This window comes from Neomonachus schauinslandi, chromosome 4 (assembly GCF_002201575.2).
Source record: "Neomonachus schauinslandi chromosome 4, ASM220157v2, whole genome shotgun sequence".
Taxonomy (NCBI): domain Eukaryota; kingdom Metazoa; phylum Chordata; class Mammalia; order Carnivora; family Phocidae; genus Neomonachus; species Neomonachus schauinslandi.
Genome location: NC_058406.1, coordinates 13,712,635 through 13,735,166, shown reverse-complemented (window position 1 = coordinate 13,735,166; position 22,532 = coordinate 13,712,635). Strand labels below are relative to the sequence as shown.

General features: G+C 49.5%; 1 protein-coding gene across 2 annotated transcripts in view; it reads left to right on the top strand.

Moving 5' to 3' along the window:
* CAPZB (capping actin protein of muscle Z-line subunit beta) overlaps nt 1-22,532 on the top strand; it is a 128,295-nt gene that overhangs the window by 6,722 nt on the left and 99,041 nt on the right. The window lies entirely within an intron of this gene.

Genomic DNA, 22,532 nt, shown 5'->3' with positions numbered 1-22,532 from the left:
GCAACCCTTTGAGGCAGGTTCTCACATTACCCTCATTACGCAGGTGAGTGAGAACCTAAGCCTGACTCTGCAGTCTGACCCCAGAGCCCGTGCTCTGGACCCTCAGCGCTGCTGCGTCCAAGGTTTTTTTCCAGCCAGCCATTCGTTCAATGGATGCTCACGGAGCCATCAGACAGACCTAGGAGAGTATGACTCTTACGTGGAGGAGGCAGATGGAGACAGGGAAAGCTAAGATTCTGACAGCCTGGGGCACAAGCAGAACCAGTGTGGTGGAAGTCCACAACAGAAGGGCTTGAGCTTCAGGGAGCCACTCGCTTTCCCTTCTCCCTTCTCCCTGCTTTCTCCTGGTCGCACCCCGTGTCTGACATGTCTGGAAACCTGTGCAAGGGAGTCTTCCTCTGCAACTTTCTAGTGATAAGTGCAGTAGCCCTGTTTCTTCCAAGACAGCAGCCCCAGTGGCTTGCATCGACCTGCCCCAGGGTGGAGTAAGTCTGTGTGTGGTAAGTGTGGATGGTGCCTGGCATTCCGTAAGTATAGCAGGAGTGTTGGCCGTGACCTGATTGTTTTATGAATATGCATGCTTGCTAGGTGGTGGCTCACAGAACCTCCCAGCCAGCCTGGAAGGCAAGTGTAGCCCCAGTTCTGCTGAGAGCCCAAGAAGTGGAGTCCCCTGCTAAAGGCTGGCAGTCTTAAGGGCTTGCTGCCTGGTGTTTTCTGGCCACGAGGATCTTACCACACTGCAGACTGCCGGCAGTCGTTGCTCCTGGCTCAGCCCCTGAACGTCCCCACCCACTGCTTCAGCTGCTTGCGAAGGCTTCCTTTTCCAGCCCTGAACTCCTCGGGGCCCTTCAGAGCTAGGACCTGCTCAGAGACCGTTATGTTAGTATTATCTGGGCTTACTGTTTCAGAGGTTTCTCTAAGATTCAGGCAGAGGACTCACTCACCGTTTACCAGGTGAAATGTCTTTAAAATATTAAGGTTATGAAAAGATGCTTTTGCATGTACTCTTTCTGCTGGGCTGAGTAGCAAGCAGCCTCCCAGTGGAATTGTGTGTTTTCTGGTGGTAGCAAATGTCCTCATCCTTATCTGCACCCGTGATCAGTGGACGGAGGGTTCGGGATTGGCTCACTCACATCTGATGTTGCTACACAAGGTTCTCTACAGTGAGGCTTTGGCCCTGAAAGGGGTATGTCTGATTTTACAGGGATGGGCTTCCTGCATATAGAGTTTTGTGCTAAAAAACTGAGAGGGGGAGCTTTTATCCACCACACCCTCCTGGTGAAAAATCTGATTTTAGGCACTGTGGTCACTGAAGAAGATACTCTTGAATTTCTCTCTGTCTCATCTCTGGCTTTGATTTTTTTTTTTTAATTTAAAGATTTTATTTTTGAGTAATCTCTACACCCAATGTGGGGCTTGAACTTAGAACCCCAAGATTGTGATCTAGAGTCACATGCTCGCGACTGATCTTGTTTTTATCAGTCCTTTCCTTCTCTGCAGAGCACAGCTTGTCTCCTCACCTCCTGGGCAGTGTATAGTTGCTGGGGCTGGATGTGGACCGGTCACTGAGGAACACACACCCCTCCACAGCGGGGGCTGGACTCTGCTCTTTCAGAATGTCCAGCACGGGCTGTCCTTGCTTCCTTGTCTGTCCTCCTCCTGACAGCTCCTGTGTTCAATCTCTTTCGGCCGTAGCGGGTGTGGACCTCTGGTTGTCCTGAGATTTGAGCCCTCTGACTTGGCCTTCAGGAGTGCCCTTGTGCAGCGGGAATTGGAGGTGCCCGAGTTAGCAGTCTTCATCCTGTAGGTTATTAGGTATTCCCTCCTGGGTTCTCCATGAGTCTGGAAAGTGTGCCTGCCTTCTGCCGCTGTCTCTGCTATATGCACACAGTCACTACCTTTAATTCTCTCAACCCAACCCTGTGACGGGCGTTTTCTCATTGCCCCGATGAGGAAACTGAAGCTCAGAAAGGTTTAGGAGCTTGCTGAAAGGACCCCAGCCAGTTAGTGGCAGAGTTAACGTCCCGACGCGGGCCCATCCCACTCAGGAGTGCATGCTTCCCGAATTCTCCTATCCCGCCTGTCCCGCATGGACTCACCAGGATGCTTATTTTATAGATGAGGAAGCAGAGGTTCACGTGCAGGTCCAGCCATGGTGGCTGAAGTCTGGGTTTAGACCTTAGAAGGTTTTGTTGGTTCAGGCTGTTAAAATGAAAGTGGATGGATCTTTCTGAGCTGTGGTCTGTTTTTGGAAAGCTACCTGCTAAGCCTTCGAGTGGCAGGTAGGTCCTAGCCTGCCATCAGTAGGCTCGCGTCTTGGCTTTGTGGGTAGGACAGTGGTTCTTTGTGCATATCCTAGTGATTGTGACAGCCTCCCACTGACAACTGTTGAACAAAACCTTGCAGGACTCCCTTGGCATTTTCCTGTGAAGCCCCAGCCCAGCCCAGCCCTGGGCGCCACACGCAGCGGCGGGTTGCAGGGCCTCTGAGGGGAAGGAGCATAGTGGCCCGTTTCAGTAGTTAATTTGACCTTGAGCAGCTTCAGTTGGTGACCCTCATGAAGCCTCAAGTTGTTTCTTCCCCTTAGGAAGGAAGATGGAACGATAAGTGCCCCCTCAGTGTGAATGCCATCGCAGTGTTCTGCTGTCTCCAGCACGCGGGCCATTGCTCCGTAGTGTTTGTTGAACGAAAGAATGTCTGGTAGGCCCTTAGCGAATGTGCGTCTGGCCGTGAGGAGTTAAGTGTTGGGCTCCTCCTTGTCAGTGTTACTTTAGGTAGAGGTGACAAGAACAGAAGGAGCTGAGCAAGGCCCCCCTCTGAGATTGGGTCAGTGTGCCCTTCAGCTGTTCAGGCCACTCTGGTGTTGAAGGTTGTCTGGAGGCGCTGGTGGGATCAGGGCTTGGTGGGAACAGTGATCCTCATGGCTCTGACCCTCGCTGGTGGCCCCGCACGTGTGGGCACTGAGCACTTGGTGCCGTCACATGACCGGCCTGGAGTTCCCGAATGATCCCGGGCAGTCTGGGTTCCGGAGCGCAGGGGCAGTGAAGGGCAGGGTCTGGAGCCCACGTTCAGATCCCAGCCTGCAGATGTGGGCGGCTTCTTTCACTCCCGGCCTCAGTTTCCTTGTTTGTGAAATGGTAAAAATGAAAGCATTTCTGGTGGATTTTTCGAGGGTTAAATGAGTTAATACATGTGAAGCCCGACGCAGTAACATTATTATTGTGAATATTAAGTTAGTAACGAGATGGTGGTGTTATCCGTGCCGTGGACTCTTCAAGTGCTGTTAGAGCCCAAAGAGACGTCAAAGTGGAAACTCCCTTTGCTTTGTGTTGGAAGGAGTTTAGACTTTGTGTTGCGGCTTATCTTGCAGGGAAGTGTTCCTGCTCCCAAAGCTCACTGGAAACTCAGTTACGGGCCTTGCCCTGATGCACCTGACTATCCGTGAACAAGTTGTTTGAAATGGTGCTTTTGTTCCAGGTTATAATAAAAGTCACTCTTCTGGAAAATGTCTGAGTTTTTTTTTTTTTTTTTTTCTTTCTCATGGCACGAGTGGCCATCCCTGGAGTGCCAGTCACATTTGGTATCCAGGGCCTTGAGGGGAGCAGGGCATGGTGCTAATCAGTGATGCTTGTACCTCGTCATTCCTACCCCCTTGCACCCCCACACTGTGGTTATTTTCTGAGCCATTTTCTTCTCTTCTGAAGATGGCAGGGGTTCATAGGTGCTCCCAGCTTCTGCTAACCAGTGCTACATTTGTGAGCTGCCACAGACCTGCAAGACTTCACTGCCTCAGGGGCTGAATGTTTTAAGGGCATGTGTTGATTTTAAGGTAGAGTGTTGGGGTTTAGGGAGAAAGGAGGCAAGATAAAAGAAAATGGGCGGATAAAACACTTGTTGGAAGTCAGCCTGGTAAGGTATAGTGGAAGGAGACTCCTGGCTCTGATTCCTACTCTGGCTGCCTTTGAACTAGTCATAGTCACTTCATCTCTCTGAGCCTCAACTTTCTGAGCTGTAAAATGGGCATAATAGCTGCCTCTTCACAAGAACAGTGTGCATGAAGTGCTGTAGTTCAGGCCTCCTGTGTAAGCATTTAGTACAGGTTCATTGCCATCTGTAGGAACTTGATCATTCATCATGTAAATTAGCACCATTCCACAGGGAAGAGAATTGAGTTGAATCTAAAAATCCCTGGATTGAGGAAACCATCCATCTAAAAAGCAGATGTAATGATGACACTGAGGGGCGGCCCTGACTTTCTGGCTTCCAGGGGCCTTGCTCTTGGACCAGACAGCCCTCTGCACATCGGCTTAGAGGATTTATCACGCAGGGGAACTTGCACTGGGCCAGCCTGTGTGCTGAGCACTATGGATACCATCTCAGGTAATCTATACCATAGCCCCATTTTGATCGTGGACTCCCAAAACGTTTTTGCAGGTGTGGAAATGGAGGCCTAAGAAGATAAGAGGTGTCTTGTACAAGGTTACACAGCTAGCAAGGAACAGAGCTGGTCTTTAAACTCGGTCTTCTGATTCCAGGTTCCAGCCGTTAGTACTCAGGGAAGGCTGGTCTGAGGATGTTGTTTTTATGTACAGAAGAAAGTCTTTATGTTGATGGTTCTAACCAATGTTCTTTAGTGCTTTTGTACATTTTGCAGCTCAAAGCACGCTGTGTGTTAGATGGCTGCCCCTGGTTCTGCTTTGATGACTTGGAGTTCATCTTAAGATGCTGCAAGAATGAGGGATGCCTAGGTGGCTCAGTCAGTTAAGCGTCTGCCTGCGGCTCAGGTCATGATCCCGGGGTCCTGGGGTCGAGTCCTGCCTTGAGCTCCCTTGAGCTCCTTGCTCAGCAGGGAGCCTGCTTCTCCCTCTCCCCTGCTTGTGCTTGTGTGCACACACTGTTTCTCTCCCCCCCGCCCCTGGCCCAGATAAATAAATAAAATCTTAAAAAAAAAAAAAGATGCTAAGGAATGAGCTTGCACTGGTTGTGGTTCTTCATTTAAAAGGGAGCCTTGTTTCCCACATAGTAACTGCTAACCTGTAGTCAGGGTTTGGAATCACTGCTGAGACCCTGAGCGCCCTATAGTCTTTCTTTCTGCCTGCCCCGTCTCCTCTGTTCTGTGCACATCCAGGTGGACTCTGAAATAATGCAATGTGGGGATATAATAACTGTTATATATATATGACCAAGCTAGCATTTGAATTTGGGACCAGCGTACTCCATGCCCTGGCTGTGTTATACCTGCAGCAAGGGCCAGAGACGAGCAGAGAGGCTATAGTCGTCTGCCTATCTACAGAACCGACGGAATTAGTCCATCCCCAAGAGGTAAAGCCAATCAAAGATACTGAAAGAGGTTCCTGACCTCAGAGAGCTGAGAGCGCTAGGCTGTGGATGTCAGCACCTGTCTGCAGGATGGGCTTCCAGTCATGGTAGGCTCTATTCCTTCTCGTCTTATTTGGCACTAGGTGATATGCCTGGAAAATGGGTCCAGTCTTCACATTTTCTTAACAACCTTGATTTCTTCATTCTTCCTTTTAAATCACTTCCTTCAGAAGTGATTAATGTAGAATTCCCTTGTCCTTTTGCCTACCATAAAACTGGTACCATAAAGCTGTAAGGCTTTCTCAACCCTTTTGGCCACAGACTGTGTGGTTTCTGAGCTTGCTGAATTCCAGATGGAGAGCACACAGGAGCATCCTGGGAATTTTCCCCAGGATCCTGCTTTTATTTTGATTCCACAGTATCTGTTTGGTACATATTGATTGTTGGGGAGGCATTTCTTGAAATAACAAGCGAGAACTGGTTGCCATGGTCCCCAAGGAAGGGCCCTCCCATCATGTGACTAATTGGCAGAACATGGACACATAAATAGTGTTGGACCTCCATATGATGAGCTCAGAGTGCCTTGTGAGCCATTGAATTAATTGATAAAATCCCAGGAATTGAATTCCGTAACATGCCAGAATCTCTCAGGACAGGAAAGAAATGATTTCCAAGCCTCAGGTGCTGGGCTGTGTGTTGTAACAGTACGAGCAGATTCTTTTTTTTTTTTTTTTAAAGATTTTATTTATTTATTTGAGAGAGAGAATGAGATAGAGCGAGCGCATGAGAGGGGGGAGGGTCAGAGAGAGAGAAGCAGACTCCCTGCTGAGCAGGGAGCCCGACGTGGGACTCGATCCCGGGACTCCAGGATCATGACCTGAGCCGAAGGCAGTCGCTTAACCAACTGAGCCACCCAGGCGCCCAGTACGAGCAGATTCTAAGTCAGCTGAAGCATTCAGCAGGCCCTCCGAGTCAATAAGGAAGGCGCTAGCATCTGTTGCTCCCTGCTTTACTTAGCACTTAACATGCATTATCCTCGTCAGTTCCCAGATTTCTCCTAAGAATGGGATCCTGTGAATTTAGGACTTTTTGTAAATCATAATTATGGAAATTTAGAGACCTTATGTAAATTGCTAATAAATGACAGAGCCGGTATTTGAACTGGCTGCTCTGACTTTTAAGCCTTTGCACGTAACCTCTGCCGTCTCGGAATTTTGCTGCTCATGCAGGGCTTGAGGCTTGTCCAAGATCCTACAGTAAATCATTAGCGCAGTTGGGTGAGAGTCCTGTGTCTGACACGCTAGAATCTGTACTCTGCCAGTAGGCTTTGTCTTTTCTGCTGCAAAAACTTGAGCGCGTTTGGAAACTCATCTTTGAACATGCTTCTCCAGTGATACGTACAAAGATCACACTTTCCAACATGACGTTGTGAGAGAGCTTCGTGGCAGTAGGGTAGACCAGCCCACAAAGCCAGCGCCCTTAATTGAAGAACAACTCTAGGGACAGGTCTGGACTAAAACCTAGGTCCCTTTGATTTCAGCTCCTGCTTTGTGGCCGTGTCCGTAAGGGACCATGATTGCAGTAGCCAGGCACTGGGGAAAGTGGATGTCCAACAGTCGGTTGAAAAATGGTGGTACAGTAGCATAATGGTATATAACACAGCCATTAAAATGTGATTGTGTCTGGATGGCTGGGTGGCTCAGTCGGTTGGGCGTCTTGACTCTTGATCTCAGGTCCGGTCTTGTTCTCAAGGTTGTGAGTTTGGGGCCCCACGTTGGGCTCCACACTGGGTGTGGAGCCTACTAAAAAAAAAATATGTGATAGAGTTGAGTAAAGCAAAGCCCTGAATCGGTTTGTTCTGCCCTCAGCTCTCTAGAATATTCACCTTAGAATTTCCTCCTTGGGGTTGTGAGGATTCAGTTAATGACCGGTTTGCAGGCCCTTTACTGTGTCTATTAGTTGCAGTGGATATTGATTATTTACGTACACACACGTATGTATGTTTTCCCCTCCTTAGAGTCACTTCCTTAAAATAAATCCTCAGGAGTGGGTTGTAGGGCTAAGGAGGACAAGTGTTTTTCTCCCCACACATTCTTCCTGTCAGTTCGCCCTCCCAAGTGCTGTCCTCACAGCCTCTAGCTCCAGGCTGCCCTCCCTGCCTCGCTAGCTTCGATTCGTCAGCCTGACTTCCTGTTCTGGCTAAGCTGAGGGAGCTGCTTGTCTTCCTGCAGAAATGTCCTATCTAGGGTTAGCCTCCCTGGATTTTGCCACAGCCATCTGTGGATTAATTTTTCTTTAAATTGCCTCTTTTTTTACCTGAAGTTATTTAGGAGAGAAACTGTGTTGTTACCATAAATGGAAAACCAGTATCCAATGCCCCACGTAGAAAGTATACATGGAAGTAGATGCCTCTAACTTCCGATATAAGAGATGCTTATTTGTGAACCACCTAAAATTGGTGGCCGCCAGAATCTGGCTGCTTTCTGCCTCTGGGCATCAGCTTGCAGATCCCCCCCACCCCCCACCCCCCGCCTTCCTCCTTTCTTCTGGTGTCCATCACGCTTACCCTCCTGCCTGGCTCTGTCTCATTGTGGCCACCAAGCCTTTTCTGACTACCACAGCCCTTTACATCCTGTCTGTGCATCCATCCATCCATGCAGAAGTTTAACAATGCTCTGTGCTCTGCTTGGAGGTGGGTGTCATTAAGGTACCTTCCGTATCTACACGGAGATCATTCAGAGAATGGGGTACAGTCTGTCAAAAGAACCTGTTGAGTGGAAGATAATCGTTGTGTAAGAGGGTATGTGCAGGTGCAGCGAAGAGGGTGTCTGGCAGAGTGGGGAGCACCGCAGGGGTCCCAGGGAGAGGCTTTTGCTGGAATCCAGATGAAAGGACTGATTTGCCAGGAGGACAAGTAGTGGGACATGGCAGGCAGAGAGAACAGTGTGTGCAGGAGAACGTGGCATGTTCAGAGGAACTGGCAATAATTTAGTCGTTGGAGCCAGAAGGATAGGGGTGGGAGGGTTCGATGCCACCTGGCAGGGGTCACTCGTGAAGGAGGCTCTGATGTCACCCTTGTCCATTTCCGTGCCCTCTCCACACCCTGACCTGACCTACAATGTGACCTTGCCCCATGCGGTTTACCAGTAGTCTTTCCCCCCTTGAGTAGTATTTGCTGGTGGTTCATTGTCCGTCCCCCTCCCCCATCATTATTTGCTGAGTGCCTCCTGTGCTCTGTGCCAAGTCCTGGGGCACTTGGCTGAACGAAAGGGGGACCCCACCTTTAAGAGCTCACAGCCTGGTGGGGGAGACACATGGGCCATCTAGGTGGGCATGAACACCAATGGCAGGGGCCCTGGGAAGCTTCCTGATCCCATTCAGGGATCCCTTTGGAATGTGACAGTATTATTTTTTAAAGTTCATAGTGTTATTCCTTTTATTAAAAAAGTATTATGTTCATTGTAGAAAAGTTGGGAAGTATAGAAAGGAAGGGAAAAAGTGGCCTACCAGCAGCTCCGGTTAGCCTTCTGGTGTTTTGCTTCAGTGTCTTTGTCTCTGCATGGTTTTTAAAGGTTTCTCATGGATTGCATTCATATTTCTGTGTTATTTATCTGTCATGCTATTTTTCACAATAATTTTCTTGTTATAACAATGTCATGAATGTTTTAGATGACGAATATTTCAACTGGTTCAGACTGTCATTTGCTTAACCGTTCCCCTATTGTTGGATAAGTAGGGGTTAATTTTTCCTTAATGTTGAGCTGCAGTGAGGGTCTTCCTACTGGACTTTTTTTTTGGTCCTCCTTATTTGCTTATTGCATGCTATGACTTTGTTCCTGTAGGTTGTCTGAGGTGTGAACTCTCTCCTTGCCTGTGTGATTGTGTCTTGAGGTAGGAACTCTCTCCCCGCCTGCGCAATTGTGTCCTGAAGTATGAACTCTCTCCCTTCTTGTGTGGTTGTGTCCTGAGGTATGAGCTCCCTTCCTACCTACGTATATACAGTTTATTGCCGTTGCTTGCAGTTGTCATTCTATGAAGTCACCATGAACCGCCAATTAGCAAATCCCGAACCATTGCTCCTAGGAGAAATGCAGGCTACAGTTCCTGGGATCCTCTGGTCAAAACATTTTTGTCACCTGATTAATGCATAACCGGAAAAACAAATACTGCGTGGTATCACTTAAATGTGGGATCTAAACAGATAAAAGTGAAACTTAGTCGAACAGTGGTTGCCAGGGGCTGGGGCAGGGCGGAAGTAGAGTTTGGTAAAAGGGCACAAACTTTCAGCTGGAAGAGGAATGAGGTCTGAGGATCTAATGTGAAACATTCAAGAAAAAAACCTGTTTTATGTGTGTTTCTAGGTAAGGACACCTTTTGACACAGTTGGTTCTTTTTTTTTTTTTTTTTAATTTTTATTTATTTATCAGAGAGAGAATGAGAGACAGAGAGCACGAGAGGGAAGAGGGCAGAGGGAGAAGCAGACCCCCTGCCGAGCAGGGAGCCCGATGCGGGACTCGATCCCGGGACTCCAGGATCATGACCTGAGCCGAAGGCATTCCCTTAACCAACTGAGCCACCCAGGCACCCTTGACACAGTTGGTTCTTTAACATTGCAGTCAGGACCAGCACCAGCAGCACGGTAACTCACGTCTGGATGAAGCTCCTCTAGCACGTTCTCCTTAGCGGACACAGCCTTCTTGTACTTGGGAACACTGGACAGCACTAGGCTGGGGCGCCATTTTTAGACCTCAAAATCAACAAAGAGCAGAGAAATGTGGGAAAGGTGACTCTACAGAGACCACGAGGGGGACTCTTGTTGACAGTGCAGGAGCTGAAACCAGGAGGGAGAGTGTTGCCTTGTTCCTCCTCAGATCATGCGCGTTGGGCATTCGGAGTTTTTGCCATTCTATGCATGTCTGGGAGTGACTGTGGAAGTGCCACGAGTATTGACCTGGGGGTTACAAATACATTTTAGTGAGTAGGCGAATTTGCAAATGTGGAATCCGCAGGTAGTGAGAACCAACTGTGTACACAAAGTGCTGAACGAACCTAGTATGTGGCCACGTTGTGTCTACCTGGTGACATAGAGGTAGTTACAGTGATGTTTTTTTTATTTTTTATTTTTTAATTCAATTAGCCAACACATAGTACATCATTAGTTTCAGATGTGGTGTTCAGGGATTCATCAGTTGCACATAACACCCTGTGCTCATCACATCGTGGGCCCTCCTTCATGCCCATCTCCCAGTTACCCCATTCCCCCCACCCCCCTCCCTTCCAGCAACCCTCAGTTTGTTTCCCAGAGTCAGGAGTTTCTCATGGTTTGTCTCCCTCTCTGGTTTCTTCCCATTCAGTTTTCCCTCCCTTCCCCTATGACCCTCTATGCTATTTTTTATATTCCATGTGGGTGAGACCATATGATAAAGTGATGATGTTTTAAAAACAAGATTTTAGGGTTGCCTGGGTAGTTAAGTGTCTGACTCTGATTTTGGCTCAGGTCATGATCTCAGAGTTTTGAGATCGAGCCCCGAGTTGGGCTCCATGTTCAGCGTGGCATCTGCTTGGATTCTGTCTCCCTCTCTCTCTGCCCCACCCAACCGCACTCATGCTCTCTCTCTCTTTTGTTCCTTCTCTCTAAAATAAATCTTTTTTTTTAAAAGATTTTATTTATTTATTTGATAGAGACAGCGAGAGAGAGAGAGAGAGAGAGCGCGCGCACAAGCTGGGGGAGTGGGAGAGGGAGAAGTAGGCTTCCCGCTGAGCAGGAAGCTCTGTGCAGGGCTCGATCCCAGGACCCTGGGACCATGACCTGAGCCGAAGGCAGACACTTTAATGGACTGAGCCACTCAGGCACCCCTCTCTAAAATAAATCTTAAAGAAAAATAAAAAATAAGATTTTAATAAAATTCTTCCACAAATTTTGATTTTTTTTATTGTTTGTTGGGAGGGGAGTTGGGGGAAAGCATACTGCCTTCAAGTATTAGATCCATAGGAGTGAATCTTTCTCAAAGTCTGAGAAGAGTTGAGTGCTTGGTTGGGGGCTTCTGCCTCTTGGAGCGAGTTTGACTCCAATGTGATCATAACACCCTCATGTCCCTGGTGATTGTAGATGAGCGTTTCATTCCTAGGACCTTTCGGGGTGGGTGGGTGCAACTCCAGAGCCCTGCTGCCCAGCAGTGTCTTCAGCTACACATCCAGCTTCTGACGCTGGTGTGGAAACAGAGGAGGGGAAGCATTACAAGGTATTTTGTGAATCCAAATTATACTCGAAACCGAAACAGCCCGAGGCTCTGAGGGGGACCCCCCCTCCCCCCCGGGCCCTGGATGCGGCAAAATAGAAAGGAGGGCCTGATTGTGGCATCTGCATCACTGAGGCAAGAGACCCAATTAAACATTCACAGCTGGCTCAAGTATCAGGAGCAGAGGAAGGCTACCTTGACAGCAGTTTTGGGGCGGGAAGACTGTTGGCTTGGGAGTGGGGCGCGTGGAGGCCCTCAGCTGCCTGTGCTCACTTCCTGTGTAAGAGCTGAGCTACCGGCGGGGCTCCACACCTCTGTTCCTCTCACTGCTTCACCTTGTCCTCTGGTTTCGTGCTTTAGCCTGTTGCCAGGGTGAGCCCAGCGTGGTGTAGGATGGGTTTCCTTCCTTGGCCATCTACCAGCACACGGTGCCATATTTTTATGCTACCTTGATCGTTATTTATTTAATGTTTTTCTTTAAATTGACTTGAGCCTAACACCTCAGTCTACTTTCACCTCTTTCTAAGCAGAAACATCTGTAAGGTCATGTTTGAGGTCCTAGTTACATTTTTTTCTGTGCGTGTTAAAAATCGGTAAGCACTGGATCCCATTTGTCCGTACCCCTCTAAGACCTCAGACCCCAGGGATCTGCACAGCACACGGGAAGTGGTGCAGGGGCGGCTCCAGGACCGTGGAGCCCTGAGTGCAGGCCACGTCTTGGCCCCTAGTGGGCTGTGTGATCTCTGGCAGGGGAATTTTCTTCATATTGGACTGATGAGCACCAGGGTCCCTCCAGGTGCGAGAATTGTGGGCTGTGCCACTCAGCGGTACCTCTGTGGTTTCGCAGCCCCTCAGACAGCAGCTCGGGATTCTGACCTGGACCCATAATTCATTTGCTCAGAGAAATAGGGATTTTTTTTTTTTTAAAGATTTTATTTATTTGAGAGAGAGAGAATGAGAGCACATGAGAGGGGGGAGGGTCAGAGGGAGAAGCAGACTCCCCGCCGAGCAGGGAGCCCGATGCGGGACTCGATCCAGGGACTCCAGGATCATGACCTGAGCCGAAGGCAGTCGCTTAACCAACTGAGCCACCCAGGCGCCCCAGAGAAATAGAGATTTAAAAATATTGCGGCTCAGGAACATTTTGTCTTCCCACGTGCTTCTCATTTTTATTTGGGTTTCAGCCCTCATGGCTTGTTAGCCAAGGAAGCAGCTTGGTCTGGCACAAAGAATAAGGCCTTGGGGCCTGGCGGCATCCTGAACCCTTCCGTCCTGCTGGCCTCCCTCTCGAATGCGGCAGGCCTGTCGCGCTGTGGAGGAGGCCGGAGGCGCAGACCACTGTGGTATGTGACGTGGCTGTCGTGGTCAGTGTCACCTCTGGCCCAGGAACGGAGTTGTTCTGGGACACAGATGTCAAGGTCGGCTCCTGGAGCCACGCCGCCTGGGTTTCTGTCCTTGCCCCTCCGTTTTCAGCAGTGTAGCTTTGGGTGTCATTTAACCCTGGGGCTGGTGCCCCATCATAGTGTCCGTTGGAGGGTACACTAAGTAAAACAGGTAACGTGCCTGCCGTCGTACCTGGCATGTGGTAAGGGCTCCGGGTGTGCTGTCCTTGGCTCTGGTGTCAGATGGGTAGTGGCACCTGGGGTATAGTAAGCACTCAGTGAACAGTCACTGTTGTTTTTCTACTGACACAGTGGCTGGAGGGCTGGGGCAGGCGGTGCTGGCCTCTGGGAGGAGAGGACATGATGATTTGGTACATTCGACTCTGGTTGGACCTGGAGACTCTCCACTCCCCCGTCCCTTTAAGATTCTGTGCGTGTAGCTCACTGACAGGAACCAGGCATTGGAAGCGGCTGTCGGATGACCCCGCCCCAGCAGAGCCGGTACCCAGAGCTGTCCTCTGAGTCCAGCCTTGAAAGAATTGTAACTCAGCTTTGGAATGGGCAGTACAGTCCCACGATTAAAAATAAAAACCCTTGCCTACAGTACTGTGTAATGAACAGTCTCCCTCCTGTCCTTGCCCTCGTGGGCCCATCTCCTCCAGCCTGTCTCTCCTCCCTCAAATTCGTGATCCCACACTGGTAATGTTTCCAAGTCTCTCTTTGTTTTGTGGTGTTTATCAAGGCATTATTTCCATGCTCTGAAACTCACCAGTTTTAAGTGTACCGTTTAATGAGTTTTGGTTATAGTCATGTAGCCACCACCACAATCAGGTTGTAGACTAGTTCCCTCCCCCTAAAAAGCCGCCTGTGCCCCTTTGTATCTCTCCTCCTGCTCTCACCACATCCCTGGACAACGACTGGTCTGTCTTGTCACTTTGGTTTTGTCTTTTCTGTAAATTCATAGAAACAGATTCACAGTACTTTTTTTTTTTTAATTTTATTTATTTGGGGCGCCTGGGGGGCTCAGTTGTTTAAGCGTCACGCATAGCCATGAAAGGCTTGCTTTGAACACACTCCCCCTGGGATGCCCATGCTCAGCTTAGGTCAGGTGAAGCTCAGCCTCCACCAGCAGCTCCAGAGAATGGCAGTGGGCTGGGGGAGAGAGGAAGAAGCAGAGCTTGGTCCTAAAACATTCCCTTGCTCTCCCCGTATGCCATGAAGCAGTAGAGACCCATGGCAAGACTTGCTGTTTTGGAGTCCAAAGTTGACTACCCATCTGCTTATTGGCTGGGCAACCTTGTGCAAGTCACTCCACCTCTCCAAACCTGTGAGGTTTCACTCCCACACCCACCAACAATCCTTCTGGAGGCTCTCCTGTGAACCACACTGTTCTGGGTGCTGAGGATGCAGCAATGGATAAAGCTCTGCCTTCATGAAGCTTGCATTATTCTGATTGATGGTGAGCTCTCCCACTCGTCCTTGAAATAGGAGCGCTCATCTCAGCAAACTGCCTCATGGGGTGGTTTTGAAGAGTAAATGAGATACCCGACTGACACAGCTCCTGGTGCCCTTCTCCAGAGATGACCGGGTTTCCTTGAGGATCGTTAGCTGGAGTCCTTGGCTGCCTGCAGATGGCCTTGGTAGCTATTCCGAAGGGCCAGGACACTCTTCAGCTGATCAGAGGGGCCGGTGACGTGGTTGAAGCCCCTAGCACAGTGCTGGGCCTGGGGTGGCCTTCCAGGATATGATGTGGCTTTCTTCCAACACCTTTTCCCTTTTTTGGATAAAGAAATTCTACCATGTGGGAACTCTGAAGTAGAGGCTGGGAGGCTGAGCCAGGAGTGGTAGGGAGTTTCAAAAAGAAGTAAATCGAAGCATCTCTCTCGTTCTTTTAAAAAATACTTTAACTTCCTATTTTTCTCACTACAAAAGTAATGTGTGACTTGGAAAACGGAGCCATCCCTTAATTCCACCCTCCGATAGTGCTAGGACTGTGGTGTACATGTAATATATTGTTTGTAACTTTTTGAGGGAGATTAGGCTTGTTAAGAATATGCAAATTTGCCCGGGCGCCTGGGTGGCTCAGTCGGTTAAGCGACTGCCTTCGGCTCAGGTCGTGATCCTGGGGTCCCGGGATCGAGTCCCGCGTCGGGCTCCCTGCTCGGCGGGGAGCCTGCTTCTCCCTCTGACCCTCCTCCCTCTCATGCTCTCTCTCTCTCATTCTCTCTCTCACAAATAAATAAAATCTAAAAAAAAAAAAAAAAAGCAAATTTGCATTAAAAAAAAGAAGGCTAATGAGGTCTTTTCCTCATCTTCTGGTAGTGCTATTAGCAGGCAGTAGGATTTAGGAAACCAGATCTACTGTGTAAGAAATTAAACAGTGTTTAAGGATGTCTTCTGTCTTCTACAGCTGTGCTGTCCGCTGGACTTTCCATGATGCTGGAAATGTCTGTATCTGTGCAGCCCAGCAGCCACCAGACACACGTGGCTCTTGAGCACTTCACATGTGGCCAGTGTGATTGAGGAACGCAGTACTCCGTTTTACTTAATTTTTAATGAACTTAAATAACCAGTGTGGCTAGTGGCTTCGGTACTGGGCAGCGCAGGTCCAGGTGAATGTTGACTCCCCCTGAAACATTCTAGATCATAGCCGTAGGGCATGCCATTAAGTGATTTAATGAAGTAGATTGGGTGAATGTGTTGTTTCACCCGCAGCATGACTCATCTGTGCGCCGTGCGTTCAGCACCTTCACTGGCGCCCTCTGTTGATAAGGCGCCGAGCTCGGTGCCGTACTGGGCAGTCACAAGTTACCCAGCTCCGCTGACCTTCCTTGGGTCTGTTTCCCATCTGTGCTGAGGGTGTTGGACCAGGTGGACTAGATTTTGTATTTTATCTTTGATAGCAGTAGCGCTTATTTATAGAACAGCCCTGTGTGCCAGGCAGGGGATTCGAGACGTTAAATGAGTGTGTTGTCTCATTTAAATGGAATGAGTTAACCTTTGTCCCAAGGAGATTAGTTTCATAGATGAACATGGAGTCATTTACCTGGAGCTGTGTCGCCAGTGGTCTGTAGAGTTCAGATTCTCACTCAGATCTGCCTCGTTCTAAGCTCGTTTTCAGTGAAAGCTTTATTTATGCAACGGCTGTGTTAAAAGATCTGTTTTCTTAAACATTTAAAACTTTTTTTTTTGACTCTTAAGTAAAAGTTCAATCAGGTTTTTTAAGAGAGAGACTTCATAGCAGGGCTGAAGGTAGGGGTCAGTGGCTGTGAGGCTTTAAGAGTGAGGTGAGCAGGTGTGTGGGCTGAGGCTAGCCCATCCGGCAAGTCTAGATATTTTCTGCGTGTGTGCTTAAAGCTTTTTGAAAAATTGTTCCACCTTTGCAGATGGCTATTCAGTCTGCCTTTCTCAGTGTGCCTTTCTGTCCTTCAGATCCTGTTTTCTGGGCACAAGGGATCAGGGTACTTCATTGAATAGTCTTAGTCTTGTCCCGAGGCCAGGAAAAAGGGGAGCAAACATCCTCTGAGACACTTGCCCGGAATGTGGACCCTGGTTGGAGATGGAGGCCTGTGGAAGGCTGGGCAGAAGTAGGGGAACCCAGCAGGGGTAGCCCCGTCCCCCCACCCCACACCCACTCACACACCCTTGTACAGAAAGGCACAGGGCTTGACTTTGCGTCCTGGCTTTTTCTGACCAAGTGGAGACTTCCTCCCCTTTGAATTTATAGCTTAGAAGTGCCATCTCCACATGGTGGTAGGTGGAGAGCCTGCCTGTGTCTTTCAGAATTGGGCTTAAAGATGGTGAAATCGACGTTCATTGGCTGTTTTCTCTATCAGTTGTTGCACGTCCTCTTTGAAGGACCTCTCCACATTTTTTTTTTTCCACATTTTTTGATTACAGCATTGTACAGATAGGCTTTCAGACCCATCAGCTTGTTTTCCCACATGTGTGGAGGTGTTTCTTTACATTAAGAGGCAGTGGTGGCATAGAATAAGGACAAATGCTGTGAATGCCTGAAGTTATTAAAACTTAGTTATAAAACTATTAAACTGAACCATATGAAATTGCCATCTTTGTGGGCCAAAAACGGTTGGCTATTAGCAGTTTCATATGGTTCAGTCTCCTAAAGTTTCATTGTAAGAAGTTTGGATCATAGAAGGAATAATCATTTAACAGTCTATTTTTTAATAAGTGCTTTCATTTCTTTTATGCATGTGGATTTTGATTAGTGAGGTCATAGGGCACACGTAGTCTTTTATCTTCCTTTTTTATTATTTATTTATTTATTTATTTTAAAGATTTTATTTATTTATTCATAAGAGACAGAGAGAGAGAGAGGCAGGCTCCCCGCTGAGCAGGGAGCCCGATGCGGGACTCGATCCCAGGACCCTGGGATCATGACCTGAGCCGAAGGCAGTTGCTTAACCCTCTGAGCCACCCAGGCACCCTATCTTTCTTTTTTAAAGATTAACATGACCAGGCACGCCTGGGTGGCTCAGTCGTTACGCATCTGCCTTCGGCTCAGGTCATGATCTCAGGGTCCTGGGATCGAGCCCCACATCGGGCTCCCTGCTCTGTGGGGAGCCTGCTTCTCCCTCTCCCACTGCTTGTGTTCCCTCTCTTGCTGTCTCTCTCTGTCAAATAAATAAAATCTTAAAAAAAAAAAAAATATGACCAGACTGTGAGCTGCCCCCCTCCCCCCATCAACACCTAAATCCAGACCACGGACAACACCAAACGCTGGTGAGGACGTGGAGCAACAGGAACTTGAATTTGTTGCTGGTGGGAATGCAGATGGTACAGGCCCTTTGGAGGAGTTCAGCGGGCTTTTACAGAACTAAACATACATCCCAGCAACTGCGCTCCTTGGTATTCACCCAAAAGAGTTGAAGAATTAGGTCCACACAGAAACCTGCACGTGGGTGTTCAGAGCAGCTTTATTCATGATTGCTAAAACTTGGAAGCCACCAAAATGTCCCTCAGGAGGTGAATGGATACACAGACGATGGTCCATCCCAATGGAACAGTATTTAGCACTAAAGAGAAAGAAGCTGTCAAGCCATGAACAGACACGGGAGCCCTACATGGCATGTGTTAACTGAGTGAAGCCAGTCTGAAAAGGCGATGTTCTGTGTGATTCCAACAGTAGGACCTTCTGGAAAAGGCACACTGTAGAGACAGTAAAAATGCCAGTGGTTGTCCGGGGTTGGAGAGGGAAGGCTGAGACAGGTGGAGCATGGTGGCTTTGTAGGGTAGTAGAATGACTCTGGCGGGTACCTGGCAGTGAACTGTGGACATGGGGTGATAACGATGTCTCAGTGCAGGTTCATCACTTAGCACCAACGCACCGCTCTGCCGGGGGCTGTTGGTAAGGGGAGAGGCTGTGCCCGAGTTAGGTGGGAAATCTGTGCCTTCTGTTCAGTTTTGCTGCGACTCTAAAACTGCTCTAAAAAGTAAAGTCCATTAAAAATAACTTTTGATGACCTAAGACTTTTCCCCCAAGAGCAAGAAGTCTTCATAGCCATCCTTCCTTAATGGCTCCTTAGAGCAGAGCAGATGGATATGCCCCTAACCTCCCTGATGTCCGTCTTTAGGTTGCTTCCAGTTTTTTGCATTCTGAACAGTGTTACAGTGATTGTGGTCCCTTATGCAGTTTTCCTTGGATTTGGATTCTTGTGTAGGATGGACCCCCAGGGGTAATATTTGTGTGTCCCGAGTGGGAATACTTTCCCAGCCCTGGGCAGATAACTGCCAAATTGTCTTCCCACAGGGTCAGGCCGAGTCATAATGCCACCAGCAGTACGAGGGTCCGTGCGCTGCTTCCTTGCCGGCCTTGGGTGTTTTTCTCCCTAAGTTTTCTGATTTCATAAGCAATGAATCGTACCTCATTTTCCGTTTGTTTAGCGGGGTTGGCTGTGTTTGCTGGTGGTGCACTCTGCATCCCTTCTCCCCACCGGTGAGGTGTGTGTGTCTGCATGCTCATACCGAATTAGAGAATTATCAGTAAGTAGTAGTGTCAGACCAGAGCTCCCCGAGTGTATGTGGTGGATTACATGGTGCCCTCCGAGCCGGCCTCTGAGCCATTGTTGGGGGAATTAGAGGTGCCTAATTAGTGCGGATCAAGCTGGAAGCAAGCGCTGTGGGCCTTGTCTGCAGTCCCTGGGGCCCAGTGGTAATTTCAGTGGCATCTTCCACCTTCAGCTGTTCTGTGAACTCAGCTGAAATTTGATCACATTACAGTATGGCTAAGGGGCCTAATTAGCCGGAAACCTCAGGAAATTCGAAAATTAAAGAGTCCATTAATCCCAAGGCCCCTCCTTTGGTGAAGGGCTCCAATTCCTCTTTGGTTTGCTTGATTTTCCTGCTGTGCTTTAGCTCCAACAAGACTTAGATAGAGTGACAGCCTTTCTGTTGGAACTTCCTGCCTTTCTGGGGTTAAATGGGACCCTTTAAACCTCCCCTCATCTCTGCCGAAGCCACCGAGCTAATCTCCAAGTAATAGTCTGGAATGCTGGTCATTGTTCCATTTCCTGGATGAAAATCCTCCCCTGCACCCAGTTAAGGTGAGTGTCATGACCCTCATTAGTGCCTCTGACCCTCCTGTGACCTGGAGGAGCAGAGATGATCTGTGCAGTGGTGTCCCTTGCCCAAGTTGTGTCAGAGACTAAGCACCCTCATTCCTTGTCACTTTGAAATGTTGGTGGTTCTGTGTTGTGTTTTGTGGTCTGAGCAGTTCTGTGTTGCAGTAGACTGCTCCTCCCTTCCCAGGTCGCCCATGCAGACAGCCCGAGTTGAGATGCTCTAAGGACGTCACCTGGTTGGATGGGCTGATGCTTGGCCAGGCTGGGCCTGGAGGTTGGAGTAGCCTTTCTGTACAGCGCCGTTGTGGCCGGCACGGTGGATCTGCATTCCAGCCAAGGCAGTTTATGTATCAACTAAGGGCACCTGCGTTCAGGGGAACTGAAGACTGGGATCTTGAGGCTGGTGTTGGAAAGATGTTCCCGTAGGACAGCCTCCGTATGAAACGGAGCTCTACCGTGTGTGTGCGCACAGTGTTAGCTTCCTGCAGAATACCCGATCCTGTCTTGGATTCATGGCTGACCCTCCTGAGAGGTTTTATTAATATTCAGAGATTACTTTTGTATTTCTTTTGTTTATTTCTCAAAGTTCTCTCTCCAACTTGTTCCATTTACCGTGGTAGCAGATTATTTGGTTGCTCTTAAAGTTATGAGCCTTGCATCTAAGAACCCTATAAAATGCAGGAAATTGATCTTTATTTTTCTCACATAAACAGTCTGAGACTGAGCTCTCCTCATGGCTTCGAGAGAAAGAGTCTGGTAGCCTCTGTCATGCTGGACGTGACCATGTCCGTGGACCTTGGAGTCAGCCAGCCCTTTTGGAAGGCTTCAAGACGAGTAGCACATTCGGGCATCGGGGCTGTTCTCTTCTTTGTCTCTAGCTCCTCAGTGACTTGTACAGAACAGGAGTGCAAATCCAAAGGCCCACTGTGGCAAGTGGATGATAGGAGTGACCTGGCCAGGCCGAAGAGACCCAAGACATGGCAGGGCTGTGACGAACAGGAGAGCACATGCTGTGCGTGTCCCGCTTGTAGTAAACGGCTGGAGTAGCACAGGATAAGCCACGCATGTCAACAAACGGCAGCCCCAGCCTGACATGGCCAGCTGGGATTGGCAGGGCGGGGGGCTCCCGCTCGTCTGGACTCCCGTTACCTGTTGGGCAGACCCGTCGTCGCTGGGCACGCAGAGGTCCTTTGAAATCGGCCTCTTTCAGAGAATAGTTTGTTTATTGGGTCAGATCATAGAAATGGAAGCTGACTGTCACCAAAGTCCCGGATCCATGAGCCCTTGGGGCCCCAGGCGCCCTCCTGGGCACTTGCTGGCTGGTATTGGGCGCTTTAGCCTCTCCTCTCCTTAGCCGGGATCCAGCCCAGCTTTGGCCTTGGCCATTTCTTAGATGTCACCTGTTTGCTCTTTGCCCGGGTAGCCCTGCCTGCTCGCCGCTCAGGAGGCAGGGGGTCCCTCCGTCTGCCACTCTGTCCCTCGGAGCTGCTGGTAACCAGCCTGGGAGGCTCAGGTGGGTGGGTGGGCCCTGGGCTTCCTGGCTGCTTGGTCTGCAGTTTGGCTTCCTCTTCGGGCCAGTTCGGTGAATTCACAGTGTGAACTCGGCCGTTCAGCCCGCCTTCCTGTAGTGGGGCTCTGTCTGTTCCTGCCGCCGGCTGCCATTTGACGCTGTGGGAGCTTGAGGCGGTGGGGGGCGTTCTCAGCCGTCCACGCAGACGTGCGCCGCCAGGAACCGTCAGCCTCTGCCTTGCAGCCTCTGCGCTCCACAACTTGAGCCATCACTCCGAAGTCATTGGGAGAAAATTGGGGCCCTTTTCCTGAGACTCGTTATCAAAGGCTTTGGCGTTGTGGTAAAAAGGGCAGGTTTGCAGCCTGGATCCCCCGGCCCGCCACAGTGTGGCCTGGGGCGGCTTCTCTCCAATCACTGAGCTCCCTGCTCCCTCGGGATGGTCACGTGTGCTCCCACGTGTGCTCCACAGCATGCTGGAACAGAGATTGGGCGTAAATGTGTAAGGGAGACAAAACCATTAATAGTACTTCTTAGTAATCTTACATAACTTTCCAAAATAAAAGCAGTAGGAAACCCTCTCCAAATGTCATTTGTGTGACATTTTGTGGAAGAGTTTCTCAAGATGAGGGTGTAGCTCTTATAGGGTGAAACAGGAGACCTCATAGGACCCACTTGCTCTTGGGGGGGGGGGCGTCTCATGTGGCTGGTGCCTCTCCTTCGTCCCACCTGCTGGGAGCCTCCTCCTGGAGTGCGGGTGTGAGTTGTAAACCTGCTGTCTTTTGAACAGCTTTCCTAGCCAAGGCTTCTCTGATTCCTTCATTTGTTTCTAAGCTTTCATTTGGGACCCTGGGGAGACAGTGCCACGAGATCCGGCGCCTGCTCTCCAGCAGCTCCCGTCCGCGTGGGAGACAGTGTGCAATCCAGGGAAGCCGAGAGAAGCAGCACGCGCAGGCTGGTGGTCCACAGCACAGTGCGGGGGCAGGCTGCCTGGGTGTGAGTGCCGCAGACCCTCTCTGTTCCTCACTCTCCTCCTCTGTAAAATGGGGATGGGGGGTTGTTTGGAGGATGAATTAATGCATCTCATGTGCTCCTAGCTCTGGTCCCAGGAAGGGCGCAGTAACTGTTTGTATTAGCATTGATTCAGCAAATAGTCACCCACGTAGTGACCAACACGAAGTCCCTGCTTTGTTGGGACGAGGCAGATCGTGAACACGAGCCTTTCCAGTACTAAGTGCTGCGAAGAAACAGCCGGTGATGTGCCGGGTGGGCAGGGGCGGCGGGGCCCCCTCCCGTGGTGCCGTCTCCGGTGGTGCCCTCCAGGTGAGGTGACAGTGCGGAGAGGGAGCCAGCCATTGGGGACCGGAGGGGGCCAGCCGGTGCAGGGGTGCTGAGGTGGAGGAATGGAAGACGGGTCTGCTGCTGAGTTGAGCCACGCAGGGCCTTATGCATCAGGTTCTATTCTTTTTTTTTTTTTTTTTTTTTAAAGATTTTATTTATTTAT